The following is a 13,816-nucleotide window of genomic DNA, read 5'->3' as shown; positions in this document are numbered from 1 at the left end:
GCCTTGCAAATGAGGCATGGAAATTCAGGCAAATACGCCTAGAAACCTCCAGATTAAACCAGGAAAAGATAACTCAACTAGTTTGCTGAACTAGATAAGATACGAGAATGAAGCCCCAAGGGATCCTGTTTCAGAAGATTGATGAAGAAGACGCTCAAAGGTAGCGAGCCAAAAATTCAACAGCTTCTTTAAGAGACAAAGGAAGAGTCTTACTTTGTTTCTTCCTTAAACAAGCGATTTTGCCTAGACTTGAGAAGCAGTGCACACAGCTTTGGAATAATCCTACGAGAACAAAATGGTGGCACATCTTACCTTCTTATGCACTTCACCCTCATGCTTCCTGGAACGCTTATCTGTGCCATGCACTTTGGCGTTTGATTACCCATTCTGGCGGTTTATTCTCACATTTCCTATTATTCTCGTCTTTCCAAAGACAATGAACATTTCTTGAGCAAGTCTTTTATGGTTTATGGTAGATATTGTCATTTTCGCATACTTCATCTCATTCAGTACTTATGACAAACTTGGGAAAAATGTCTTATTATCTCCATTGTCTTAGTCTTGGAAAGAAAACAAGAGATTTGAAAAACTTAGGTGGAGCAGCCTGGACAGAGAAGTCCCATTTATCTGACTCCAGAGTCTCTCTCCCACACTCCACTTCCCTAATGATACTGTAAATTCTTTGGAAGCACAGATGGATCCCAACTGGATTGAATTTATTGTTCTTGGAAGGTTATTTCACTAAATCAACTCTCTCAGGCCTGAGAGAGGTAATGCAAATGACTAGATCACCAATATTTATAATAAATTCTTTATATAGGTTATCTCATTTGATCTTCAAAACAATCCCCTGAGTAGGAACTATTATTACCAACATTTACAGATGAAAGGATGGAGGTTTAGTGAAGTTAGGATTGACCACGTCCACACAGCTGATTCGTGACCAAATAGAAATTCAAACAAATGACCATCTGATGCTAGTTTCCAAAGTTTTATCTACTCAACTTATATGTCTGTCAATGAATCACTGGGCTTTTAACCACCCAATCAAATGGCCCCCTTGACACTATAGACTTTCTGCTGCAGACTGAATGTTTACGTCTACTCCCTTCGATTCTGCCCCCTTGCAAATTCATATGTTGAAATCCTAACCCCCAAGGTGATAGTATAAGGAGGTGGGGACTTTGGGAGGTGATTAGGTCATGAAGGTGGAGCCCTCATAAATGGGATTAACACCCTTATAAAAGAGGCCTTAGGGATCCCTGGCCCCTCCCACTATGTGAAGTTGACTAAATGGCCCTTACCACACAGCAAATATTCCAGTGCCTTGACCTGAGATCCCCCTGCCTCCAGAGCTGTGAGAAATAAATTTCTTTTGTGTACAAGCCAATGATATCTTCCTATCGCAGCCTGAAAGGATAAGATACGTTCTTGCTAAAAACACCTCCTTCCTTCCTGTGATTCCCTGTGGCCACAGTTATACTCATACTTAACACTGTTTTAAAAATGATGTTTGTTGTAACATGTCTCACGCATATCAAAAAGCACAGGAAATATCACAAATATTCATGGTAAAGGCAACATTTTGTTTTGGATTTTTTTAAGTAATAAAATATTACAAACACTAGTTAAAACTCCCTTGTTTACATCTCTCTGATTTCATTCCCCTCTCTTACCTGAGGCAATAGTTATCCTGAAGTTACTGTTTCAATTCAATGGAGTTCTCATTCACCTGTACATATTTTAATTACATGGGTATTAATAATTACATATATACCATTAATTTATTTGCTTATAAACATTAATAATGGGATCATTTGGAATGCTTTATTGTGAAACTTTCCAAAATTATATTTTTTGTGATTTATCTATATGACAAACATAGCAATGATTAATTGTTTATTATGCTGAACTATATTCCATTTTATAGTATTGCAATTTGTTCATGTTTTTATTAATGGAAATTTTTTCAAATTTTTGCAATTACTGTTACTGTTGTTGAATAAGAATGTTACTGATTTTTTTTAAGAAAATGTCCGTATGTCCAGAAATCCTTCTGAAGTCTCTTATTAGATCTAAAATTTTCCCTCTAAATTCTCCATGAGGATGATTATATTGTCTAGACATAATAATATTTTTTTTGTATTTTTTTCTAATTATTATAACTCATTTCTTTTTCCTGCTTTTCTCTTTATCTAGACCCTTCAGCAGAATGTTAAATAATATAGGCAACAGAGCCATCCTTAAATTATATTTTATTTTGAAGGGTCTACTTCTAAAGTTTCATCATGTGATGTAAGTTTTTGGTAAAATACTTAATCAGGTTAGAGAATGTTCCTTTTCATTTTTTTCCTATTTTAAAAAAAATTATGACTGATTGTTGAGTTTTATCAAATGCAGCTCCATAATCTTTTGAGCTCTGTTTACTCTTCAATTTCCATTAGCCATTGCTTTGGGGGGCCTCAAAATGTAGTGGGCTCAAGAGTTCATGGCATGTCCTTCCTCTCCATCTGTATCAGTGATGTGTGACCCTCTCTGTGTGCTTGAGTGGGGAACTGAAAAAAATCACAGGTGCTCAGACTCCATCTAAAGAGGCTGAATCAATTGTTCTAGGTAGGGTCTTGGCTGTGCCACTTTTAAAAGCTCCTTAGGTGTCTTACCCAGAGTTGAGAAGTACTATCAAAAAGGTACTTCAAAATGATCGTGGTAGGAGAGAGATGGAGCGATCAAGGGAGAAGGATGTTTTACCAGAAGAGGGTATATTTTTCTTTAAAAAATACATTATTCACTATTATAAGCTCACCTTCTCTCTCTTCAGCAGCAAATTCTTTCCATGACTGTATCTTATAGGATGGAGGATGGGACTTGCCAATGAACAAACTGTGACTGTCTAGGGCATTTTTTAACTGCTGTAACCTGGAAACTTCAGTCTTTTGATTTTATTCTGTACATTTGCTACAGATAAAATATTTCCTCTCATCTTCTGGGAGGCTTTGAACATGATTCCTTTCCTTCCCCCAGACAAGTGAGAAGTATTTTTCCAAGAGCCAGGCCCCAAGACTGAAGGATCATCAGGGTTTACTGAGACAAAACAAGCAAATAGGGCTTGGGAGGAGCATAAGAGTTAAAAAAAAAAAAAAAAAAAAAGGAAAAGATTGCTAAACTGATCACTTACCTCTGTGACCCACAATAGGGAGGAGGGGAAAAAGGATTTTCTCTCCTTTGAGAAGAAGTTTAATGGACACTGCCACTCCAAGCATGGTCTACACCAGCAGCATCAGCATCACCCTGGAGCGTGGTTGAAATGCAGAATCTCAGACTCCTAACTCGGAAAGACTGGGTCAGCATTTGCAGTTTAACAAGACTCCTGGTGATTCATATGCACAATAAAGTTTAAAAACACTAGTTAAATGAAGCAGTGGTTCTCAACCTTGGATGCACAATGTAATCGCTGGGAGGAATTTTGAAAATGAAATTCTGGTTCTTCTTCAGAGATTCTGATTCAGTTGGACTGGGGTGGAGTGTACTAGAATCACCAGGGGAAGAATTAGCTCTGACTGATGGACAAGACAGTGGGAGTTGGTGCATTCCTAGCGACCCTAAGCAGAGCGGTAATATACAAGAAGTTAGCAGAGAAATTGAAGGGAACTCCAGGGATTTTTAAAGAATGAGGGAAACTGATAATAATTGCTGATAAACCTTCCTGCTGTCACACTCCTGAGATTCCATCCTGACTCAACCTTGTTTGAATCCTAGTATCAAGGAGATATAACGAATTGAGGATGTAATTTTGCTTCTATTTTTTACTCTCTCAATAGATGAATTACATTTTCCTCTTTCATGAAGTTTTGAGCTTTGGGCTAGGCACTGCGACTTATATAGTTTTCTTATGCTCCTATTCTGAATGGATGGCTCCATGCAAGGGCACATTGACTGCTTGAATACTTTTACTGGAAGAAATAAAATTAAAATAAATATATATGCTTCTATTATACTTAAAAGACATTGAATAAGCCTTCTTCTTTTTTTTTTTAAGTATAAAGTGATTTTGGAGAGCTAATGTAGATATTTTGACACTTTCCCAAGTAGTCCTAGGGTTGTGTATAAATCTGTAACTAGCATCTGATTACCCTGAAAGAGGTATTGAAAATTCCTAATGTTCCTGTTATGAGTATCTTTTCTAGCTAGGCAGCACATATGACCTCACTGATATATCTTCCACGTGGTTTTCCTTCTGTTAACAAGGGAAGGCTAATATTCTGTGACAAATATATTTCTATATAATCTACAAACTTAAGGCCCAGGTATTTAGATGGGGTGTTCTGAAAACCCGCTCCTACCCTCAATTTACAAGGTCCTTAAATTAGAAGCTATTTTCAGAGTTCTTACAAAGCAGGGTAAACTCGTATTTCTGAGGATATGCATGTCTTCTGGGTGAAGAGAAAGGACAGAGAGGTTATTTTGGAAAGTGAAGGGGTGGGAAGGATAGTATCACATAAAGTTACCAATTATATTTCTTTTGTTCTTTCTCTACCTGCTCTCCCTGCTTTAATTCTACATTTCCCTGAAATAGTTCTAAGGACCCGAATGGGGAATCTTGGGTGCTTGACAGCTGGCCATTTTGGATGCCTTCTAGCTTCTGCAATTTCCTCCTTCCCAGTTCCAGATGGTTGTGATGATAAGGCTTCTAGTATTGACAATGTCCAGATCTAACTCCTATAACACTGAGCGTACCACCCTTGCTTCTGGGGCTCCACAAACACAGGACCTGCACCTTTCGCATCGGCCAGATGCTACTGCTGAAATCGGTTCTCGCTGAATCTGTGCTGAGAATCTCAGTGATCTAAGTCATCTCCTGAGAGAGGCGTTCCTGACCACCTTCTGTAGGAAAGGCTGTTCTTTTGTTTCCTACATTGCAATTATTAAGTATTTTTCTTGGTCATTGCACAATGCCAGACATGGCGCAATATTTGAATGAATAAAGATCACCTAGGCATTTTATTAAATATATCTATTACTAGGCTTCTTCCCCAGAGATTATGAATCATTGTCTGCAGTTGAATCTAGAAGGCTGATTTTTACAAAGCGCTCTCATGTGATTCTGCAGGTGATCTGTCTAGGGACCATGGGTTAAGAAAGACTGCTGTAGGAGCAATAAATATGGGACTTGGCAAAATTCTACACATGAATTGGGTTTTTCCTTTGGAAAGAAAAAACATTAACTTAAAGGAACTCCAGAAGGTAAATGGTACATGGGCTTACTTAGCAGTTTATTTGCATGTATCTCTAACTAATTATGTCATGTATTACACAGATGCCAGTTTTGAATCAAGAGCTATTTTCCTTAGGAATGAATAACCCAATGATGACTGATCAGATGCAAAGTCCTAGCCCTGGTTCTTTTTTTTCTAATTCAATTATCATTATTGAGTTTTTATTTCTTGGTATTAATATTGTCCTGTGCAGTTTTGTGGTTACAGAGGCTGCTGATGATTCCTTAAAATTATTTTGCCCAAGTTAATGCTACCCTTGCTAATATACTTCTTCTTTTATCTCATTGCATATCATTGCTCACATTTTGCATTTCAACTTTTGTTAAATTGTATTTTAGTGTTGAATGCGATGGAAATCCATCTAGTTAGGAAGATGTTTTGTGCCACATTTAGCACGTGTGATTGCTTTACTGAGCTGGGTTTCCCTGTGTGTTACACGAACCTGAGTTTTGTCTTTGTAATATTTGGTGTATGTTTCTGTCGGGGCCACTTGTGTTTTAAAGTAATCCTGCCTTCCTAGTCCTCTATGGTGAAGTTTCTCAAACTATAATGTGCAAACGAATTACCCCATTCAAAGGGGTGGGGTGGGGTTCAGGATTCAGCATTTTATAACAAGTTCCTAAATGCTGCTAGTCTACAGACCAAACTTTGAGTAAGCCAGGCTCCAAGGAACCCAAGAGTTGGTTTTATAACCACACAATCATGGATTTCACGGATCATAATCCTATTCTAGAAAGGGGCTTGGCTTTTTTATTATCTTAGCTACATATAGTAACACATATAATCACACTAACAAGTTTTAACTTAAGAACTGTCCTCTTCTCACTTCAACTTCATTGTCTCTCAAAATTTTACTCAAATCTTAGCCTCTTCCCAATACCTTCTACCACAAAGTTTAGGGTTCATTGTTTCTCTTTCTAATTACTATAAAATACCCTAAATGGTTTTCTTTCCTCAGTCTTTCCTTCCTTGTAATTCATATTCCATTTATGTACTTTTGCCTCCTCTTTCTTCTCCATCCTTGCACGCGAAACAGCCTCTGATGTGCTTAACACACGTGCAGATGGAGCCTAAGCCAGGAAGGAGGTAGAGGGTGAGTTTCTATCTCACCTAGCAGCAACTGAGCCCTGGCTGGGCCGGGTTGACCCGCCGCACCTCACACTCTAAGTGCAAAACAAAAGCTGGACACAATTCCCCTTTTATGCCCTGGACCCATCATGCCTGTGTAATTAGACAGTGTTGCACAAGACCAACGAGAGAAGGCAAATCCCTATGGACTACAGAGAATTAAGCCCACAGATGCTCAGTATGCTTTGGTGATTTCAGCAATGAAAGGTTTTTCCCTCCCTCAACAGCATTACAGGCTGAGCTTGAGTTAAACAAAGCAAATGGGGGAGGGGTAAGTTAATGAAACATTTTCAGAGAATTATTGAGGTTGCTATTTTTTAAAGTATTTTATTTATTTACTTATTTTTGTATTATTTAATTATTTTATTTTGGCAAAGAGGGGAAGTAATTAGGTTTATTTATTTTTAAAGGAGGTACTGGGGATTGGACCCAAGACCTCATGCATGCCAAGCATGCACTCTGCCACTTGAGCTATACCCTCCCTGAGGTTACTATGTTTTATAACTTAGAGCCTTAAGCAGTATATGTGAGTTCCCACTCCACCAGCAGGAAGAGATGACCAGATATGCACTGTAGACACATGAAAGCATCCCAAGGAATTTCCAGAAATATTTGGGAGGAGTTCCCCCAAAGAAGAAAGGACTCCTGCCAACCAAATCCCAAAATATTGACATTTATAAAGTGGTATTAAATCAATGTGACCCAATTTTATACACGAAAGCGTTTGAACTTTTGACCTTACAAGCTGTCTATATATCCCCAGGACCTGTCTATGCCTAGTAGATCAGAGATGTTATTAAATATTTCTTGAATAAATTTTAATTAAATATTTCTTGAATAAATTTAAATCGCTAAATCAAGTTTTCTATATATTGTATTCCACAGTGTCCCTGGAACATCTACTTAACAAATTGATTGACAACTAGGAATAATGCCTTTGCTTAAAAAAATTTGGGGGGAATATTATCTAGCTTTATTTCATTTATGTGAAAATATTTAGTAATCTTTATTCTAAGTTAAAAAAGAAGAAAATTGGTGAGGGGAGTGTATAGTTCAGCGGTAGCGCGTGCTTAGCATGCATGAGGTCCTGGGTCTGATCCCCAGTATCTCTGTTAAAAAATAAAAATAAACAAATAAATAATACAATAAATTAATAAATCTAATTAACCTCCCCAAAAAGGTGTAAGTATTAAAAAAAAAATCGAAATCTTCATAGAAACAGCTTATATCTTTTTCAAACTATGTTCTGCAAAGTCCTGGATTTCCCCCCAAATGTGGGAGACACTCTGGGGACAGGGAAACCAAGAAGGGTGAGCAGACCCCCATATTCCCTGTCCCATTTCAAACCAATTAGATCTACTTTATCCTGTTTTATATTTCAGATTTCCAAGTAGAACTTCATTTGGAAAGGGGGATCTTCTGGAAATAAGTAAATAAATAAATATATACATAACTAAAATAAAAACTGAAATGCAATGATTGACAGGGCTCTGGAGTGTGTCGATCGTATTTGCTTTCCTGGGGCTGTTCTACCAAGCGCGCTTCCCACTTTTGCTTGCTGCCTGCACATCATGACCGGTCCTGCCACTGGGCGACTCCCTCGTGTTGACGGAGCTCCGGCAGCTCTGGCGGGAAGTGGGGCCCCTGTCGTGTGTGTGAGGAAGCTGTGTGCCCTCAGATCTCAGTGTAGCCATTGAATTAATGTGGCTACTTCTGAGGAGAGGTGACTCCATGAAATATTAACCAGACCTAGCTTCAGGGATAAAGGCTTCATTCCTGCTGTGTCATCAGCTCTTCTGAGCATCACATTTTCAAGCGCTGGAAAGTTCGCTTCCTTACTTCATCAGTTAGTGTCGGTATTATTCTGCCTGACTTTTTCTTCAGCTTGGCTAAGTGACCTTGTGATAAAAATTATTGAACTACACGGAGGTCAAGTCCATCAGGGGGGTTTTTAAATTTTATTTTTAGGTCACATCACCCTCTGTGATCTCAACTTCAAATGGCTAGGGAAATTTTTCTAATTTCAACTAGCTCCATCTGAGGTTATTTTCTGTTAATGTTTTGAAAAAATTCTTGAACTACTTTATATTTTTCCCCTGAACAACATTTTCAGATAACCACTTCTTGAGCATATTTCAATAGTTTATACAGTTTTCTATTTGTCTTCATTTTATCTTTTCAAAATTTTAGGAGAGGCTTTTCTTTTTAGAATTCCAAATGGTGGTAGTGAATTTATATTCATCTTCTGATGAATTCATATTCATATTACTTCCTGCTATGATTTTTCAATCTTTTTTATTGTGGTTAAAAAAATACATAACATGAGATCTACCATCTTAACATTTTCAAGAGTATTATTAACTAGGACAGCGTTATGCAGTGAATCTCTAAGACTGTTTCATCTTTTACAACTGAAACTTTATAGCCACTGAACAGCAGCTCCCCATTTCCCCCTCCCCTCAGCCCCAGGCAAGCACCTCTCTGGTTGAATAATGTTGACTACTTTAGATGCCTCACGTGAGTGGGATCGTGCAGTATTTATTTGTCCCTCTGTGACTGGTTTATTTCAATTAGCATAAAATCCTCAACTTTCACTCATGTAGTAGTAGCATAGGACAGAATTTACTTCTTTTTATGGCTGATAACATTCCATTGAATGTATCTACCACATTTTCTATCCATTCATCCGTTCATGGACAATTAGGTTGTTTCTACTTCTAGGCTATTGTGAATAATGCAATATGGAAATGTAAATATACCTTCAGAGCCCCTGCTTTCAATTCTTTTGGATAAATACTCAGAAATAGGATTGTGGGATGATACAGTAGTTTTATTTTTAATTTTAAAAGAACCTCTGTACTATCGTCCACAGTAGCTGCACTATTTTACATTTTCACCCACCAGTTTGAAAGGATCCTAATTTCTCTACATCTTTACCAACATTTTGTTTTTGTTTTTTTGTTTTGTTTTGTTTTTGATAACAGCCATTCTAGCAGATGTGAAGTGATATCTCATTGTATTTGTGATTTGTATTTCCCTGATGGTTACTGATTCTGACCATCTTTTCACATACTTTTTGGCCATTTGAATGTCTTCTTTGTAGAAATGTCTATTCAAGCCCTCTGCCCATTTTAAAATTAGATTGTATTTAGCTACTACCGAGTTATAGGAATTCCTTATATATTTTAAATATTAACTCTTTATAAGATATATGGTTTATAAATATTTTCTCCTGTTCCACAGATTGCCTTTCACTTCATTGATTGTTTCCTTTGCTGAGCAGATTTTTTTTTTTTTTTAAGTTTAATGTTGTTCCACTTGTCCATTTTTGCTTTTTTTGCTTGTGTTTTTGGTGTCATATTCAGGAAATCATTGCCAAAATGATTGTTATTAACTTTTCCCCTTATGTTTTCTTCTAAGATTTCACAGTTTCAGGTCTTATGTTTTTTAATCCATTTTGAGTTTATTTGTTTGTGTAGTGTAAGATAAGGGTCTGGTTTCATTCATTTACACATAAAATTCAGTTTTATTAACATGCTTTGTTAAAGCAATTATCCTTTTAAATATTGTGTATTTTTGGCACCCTCACAGAAGATCAGGTAACCATATATGTGTGGGGTTATTTCTAGGTTTTTTTTATTTGATTCCAATGGTATGTGCCTAGCTCTATGCCAGTACCATACTGTTTTAATTATTGTAGCTTTATGATATGTTTTGTAATCAGGGCACATAAGGCCTTCAGCTTTGTTCTGTTTGTTTTGACTATTCTGGGCCTTTGTCATTCCATATGAAGTGTAAGAATTTTTTTTTCCTATTTCTGTAAAGAATGCCATTGGAATTTGATAGGGATTGCATTGAATCTGTAGATTGTTTTAAAAGTGTGGACATTTTAATAATATTAAATCTTCCATCCATGAGCTTAGATGTCTTTTCATTTATTTGTTTCTTTTTAATTTCTTTCAGAAATGTTTCGTAGTTTTGAGTACAAATCTATTGTTTCTTTGGTTAAACTTATTCCTAGATATTCTATTTATTTTAAATACAATTGTAAATGGGATTGTTTCCTAAATTTCTCCTTCTAATAGTTCATTATTAGTGTATAGAAGTGCAACAGATTTTTGTGTATTCATTTTGTATCCTGGAACTTTATTGAATTAGCTTATTAGTTCTAACAGTTTTTTGATGGAATCTTTAGGGTTTTGGATGTATAATATCATGTCATAAACAGAGGTAATTTTACTTCCTTTCTGATTTGGATGCCTTTTATTTCTTGTCCTTGCCTAGTTGCTCTGGATAGGGACTTACAGAAATGCATTGAATATAAATGATGAGAGTGGGTATCTTTGTCTTGTTCCTGATCTCAAAGGAAAAGCTCATAGCTTTTCATTGTTGAGTATGATAGCTAAGGGGTTGTCATATAGGTCTTTATTGTGTTAAGGTACATTAAGAGTTTGAGAAAGGATTAGTATTAATTCTATGAATATTTGGTAGAACTCACCAGTGAAGCCATCTGGTCCTGGATATTTGTTGAGAGATTTTTGATTACTGATTCATTCTCCTTACTGGCAATCAGTCTGTTCAGATTTTCTTATTTCATCATGATTTAGTTTTGATAGGTTGGATATTTCTAGAAATTTATTCATTTCTTCTAAGTTGTCCAATTTTTTTGGTGTATAATTTTTCATAGTAGTCCCTTGTGATCCTTTGTATTTCTGTGGTATCAGTTGTAATATATCCTCTTTCATTTCTCATTGTATTTGAATCCTCTTTCTTTTGGTGAGTCTAGTTAAAGCCTTGTCAATTTTGTTTATGCTTTCAAAGAATCATTTCTTAGTTTGATTGATTTCCTCCATTGTCTTTTAGTTTCTATTTCATTTATTTCTGCTGTAATCTTTATTATTTCCTTTTTTCTACTAACTCTGGGCTTCATTTTTCTATTTTTTCTTGTTCTTCGAGGTGTAACTTAGGCTTTTTATTTGAGACTTGTTTCTTGAGGTAGGCATTTATCACTATAAACATCCCTCTTAGAACTGCTTTTGTAGCATTCCACATAAGTTGGCACGCTATGTTTCCATTTTTATTTGTCTCAAGGTGTTTTAAAATATATCCTTTGATTTTTTCTTTGTCTCATTGGTTGGTCAGTAGCATGTTGTTTAATAATCCACAAATCTGTAAAATTTCCAGGTTTCTTTATGTAATTAATTTTTAGTTTTTTACTTTTGTACTTAAATAAATGCTTGATATGATTTCAGTCCTCTTATATTTATTAAGACTTGTTTTGTGGCCTAACTTATACTCTATCTGGGAAAATGCTCCATGTGCACTTGAGAAGAATAATGTATTCTGTTCTTTTTATTTTTTTAAATTCATTCAGCCACTCTATGTCTTTTGATTTAGGAGTTTAATCTATTTAGATTTAAAGTAATTATTAATGGGGAAGGGCTTACTATTGGCATTTGTTCATTGTTTTCTGTCTGTCTTGTAGCTCTTTTGTCTCTCTTTTCCTCTAGTTGTTTTTCTGTTTCATTGATTTTTTTAGTGACATAGTTCGTTTCCATTCTCTTTTTCTTTTGTTTAATTTCTTTAGATATTTTCTTTGTGTTTGCCATCAAGCTTACAATAAATGCCTTTTAGTTATAGCAGCCTATTTTTGTTGTTGTTGTTAACAACTTAACTTCAATCACATACAAAACCTCTACACTTCTCTCACCCTTATCATCTCATAAATTACATCCTTTTATAGTGTGTATCCATTAGTATATTTTTATAGTTGTAGTTATTTTTTACATTTTTGTCTTTTAACTTCTATAACAGAATTACAGTGATTAACCAACCACTAATACAGGATTTCAGTATTCTGTATTTGCCTATATAGTTACCTTTAACAGTAAGTTTTATACTTTGATACACTTTTGTGTTGCTGTTTAGCGTCTTCTCATTTTATCTTGAAGGATTCCCTTTAGCATTTCTTATAAGGCAAGTCTAGTGGTGATGATCTCCATCAGCTTTTGTTTATCGGAGAAAGTCTTTATCTCTCTTTTATTTTTGAAGGACAGTTATGCTGGATGCAGTATTCTTGGTTGGCAGATGTTTTTCAGTTCAGAACTTGGACTATATCATCCCACTGAATGCAATTTTTAATTTAGTTATTGCATTCTTCAGTTCCAAAATTTGATTGGTTCTTGTTTATATTTTCTATCTCTTTGCCAAATTACTGTTTCTTTTGTTATATTTTCATTTTTGAATTTTCTCTATTTTCATTTTATTCATGTGTCTTGTTCCTTCACTTGATCATCTTTTTAAGAGTTATTTTGAATTCTTCAACAGGTAATTCATATACCTTGTTTCTTTTCTGTTTGTTTCTGGAGATTTATTTTGTTCCTTTGATTGGTCATTTCCATTTCTTTATGCTCTGTGTAACTTTGTGTTGATGCCTGTGCATGTGAAAAAAAACAGTCACCTCTTGCAGTCTATATGAACTAGCTCTGTACAGAGAAACACCTTCACCCATCAGCCTGACTAGAGATTCTAGGATCCTTTCAAACTCTTTCTAACTTTTTCTAAGGATGTGTCTCTAATTACAAATCTACACAATCAAGTCCTTTGTGCAGATTCCTAATTAAAGGGATACTATCCCTCCCCACTGCCCCCAGGAGCTTGTAATCTCTTGCACCCTCTGCTGTCTGTCTGCTATGCCACAGGTCCTTGGAAGCAGCAGCAAGACAACCTGCTCTTTTTTGTTCTCAACATCCTGTAGGCATTTAGGTTACATCAGGTCACATCAAGTCCCCCAGATAGAGTAGAATGAAACAGACCCTCAGGGAGCCCCTGGAAACCTGGAACACAGAAGGCATGCCCCACTCTTCTCTTTCCCCCTGTGTCTGCTGTACTGTGGGTCCTCTGAAGCAGCAGAATGCTTCCCAGCTTTTTTGTTTGTTGCTGTTTTCAGTGGCCCCCAGGCATCTAGATTGTGCTGGGTCCTGTGAGCTCTCTGAGATAAGCAAGAAGGAAGTCAGTCCCTTGGGCAGCCCTCACTCCTTAAAGTCAGAAAGTTGAATGCACACTCTCCAGTCTTCTGTTTCCCTCTCCATGAAGAAGACAGAAGCTGGGAGCTTTATTTTGATTCTGGAGGAGGGCTCATGATGAGAAGGCTCCAAAAATTTTCTTACTGGCTTTGATACAGCTGGTTTTCTGCTTACCTGGGGTGCAGGGGTCTCTAAGCTCTTTTCGAGATTTCCCTGAAAGAGAATTAATTATTCCATATATTTTTGTTGCATAAGCTTCTGTGGGAGAAAGGAGGGTCTCAGGCTTCTTATTCTATCATATTGCTGGTGTCATTTCTCAATCTTTTTATTTCATATCTTTAGAGGATTTACGTTTATATAATTAAGCAAGATAGGTTGAATATCATTTAA

The sequence above is a fragment of the Camelus bactrianus genome, chromosome 25 (assembly GCF_048773025.1).
Source record: "Camelus bactrianus isolate YW-2024 breed Bactrian camel chromosome 25, ASM4877302v1, whole genome shotgun sequence".
NCBI classification, from domain to species: Eukaryota; Metazoa; Chordata; class Mammalia; order Artiodactyla; family Camelidae; genus Camelus; species Camelus bactrianus.
Note: the sequence above shows the minus strand (reverse complement) of the source record.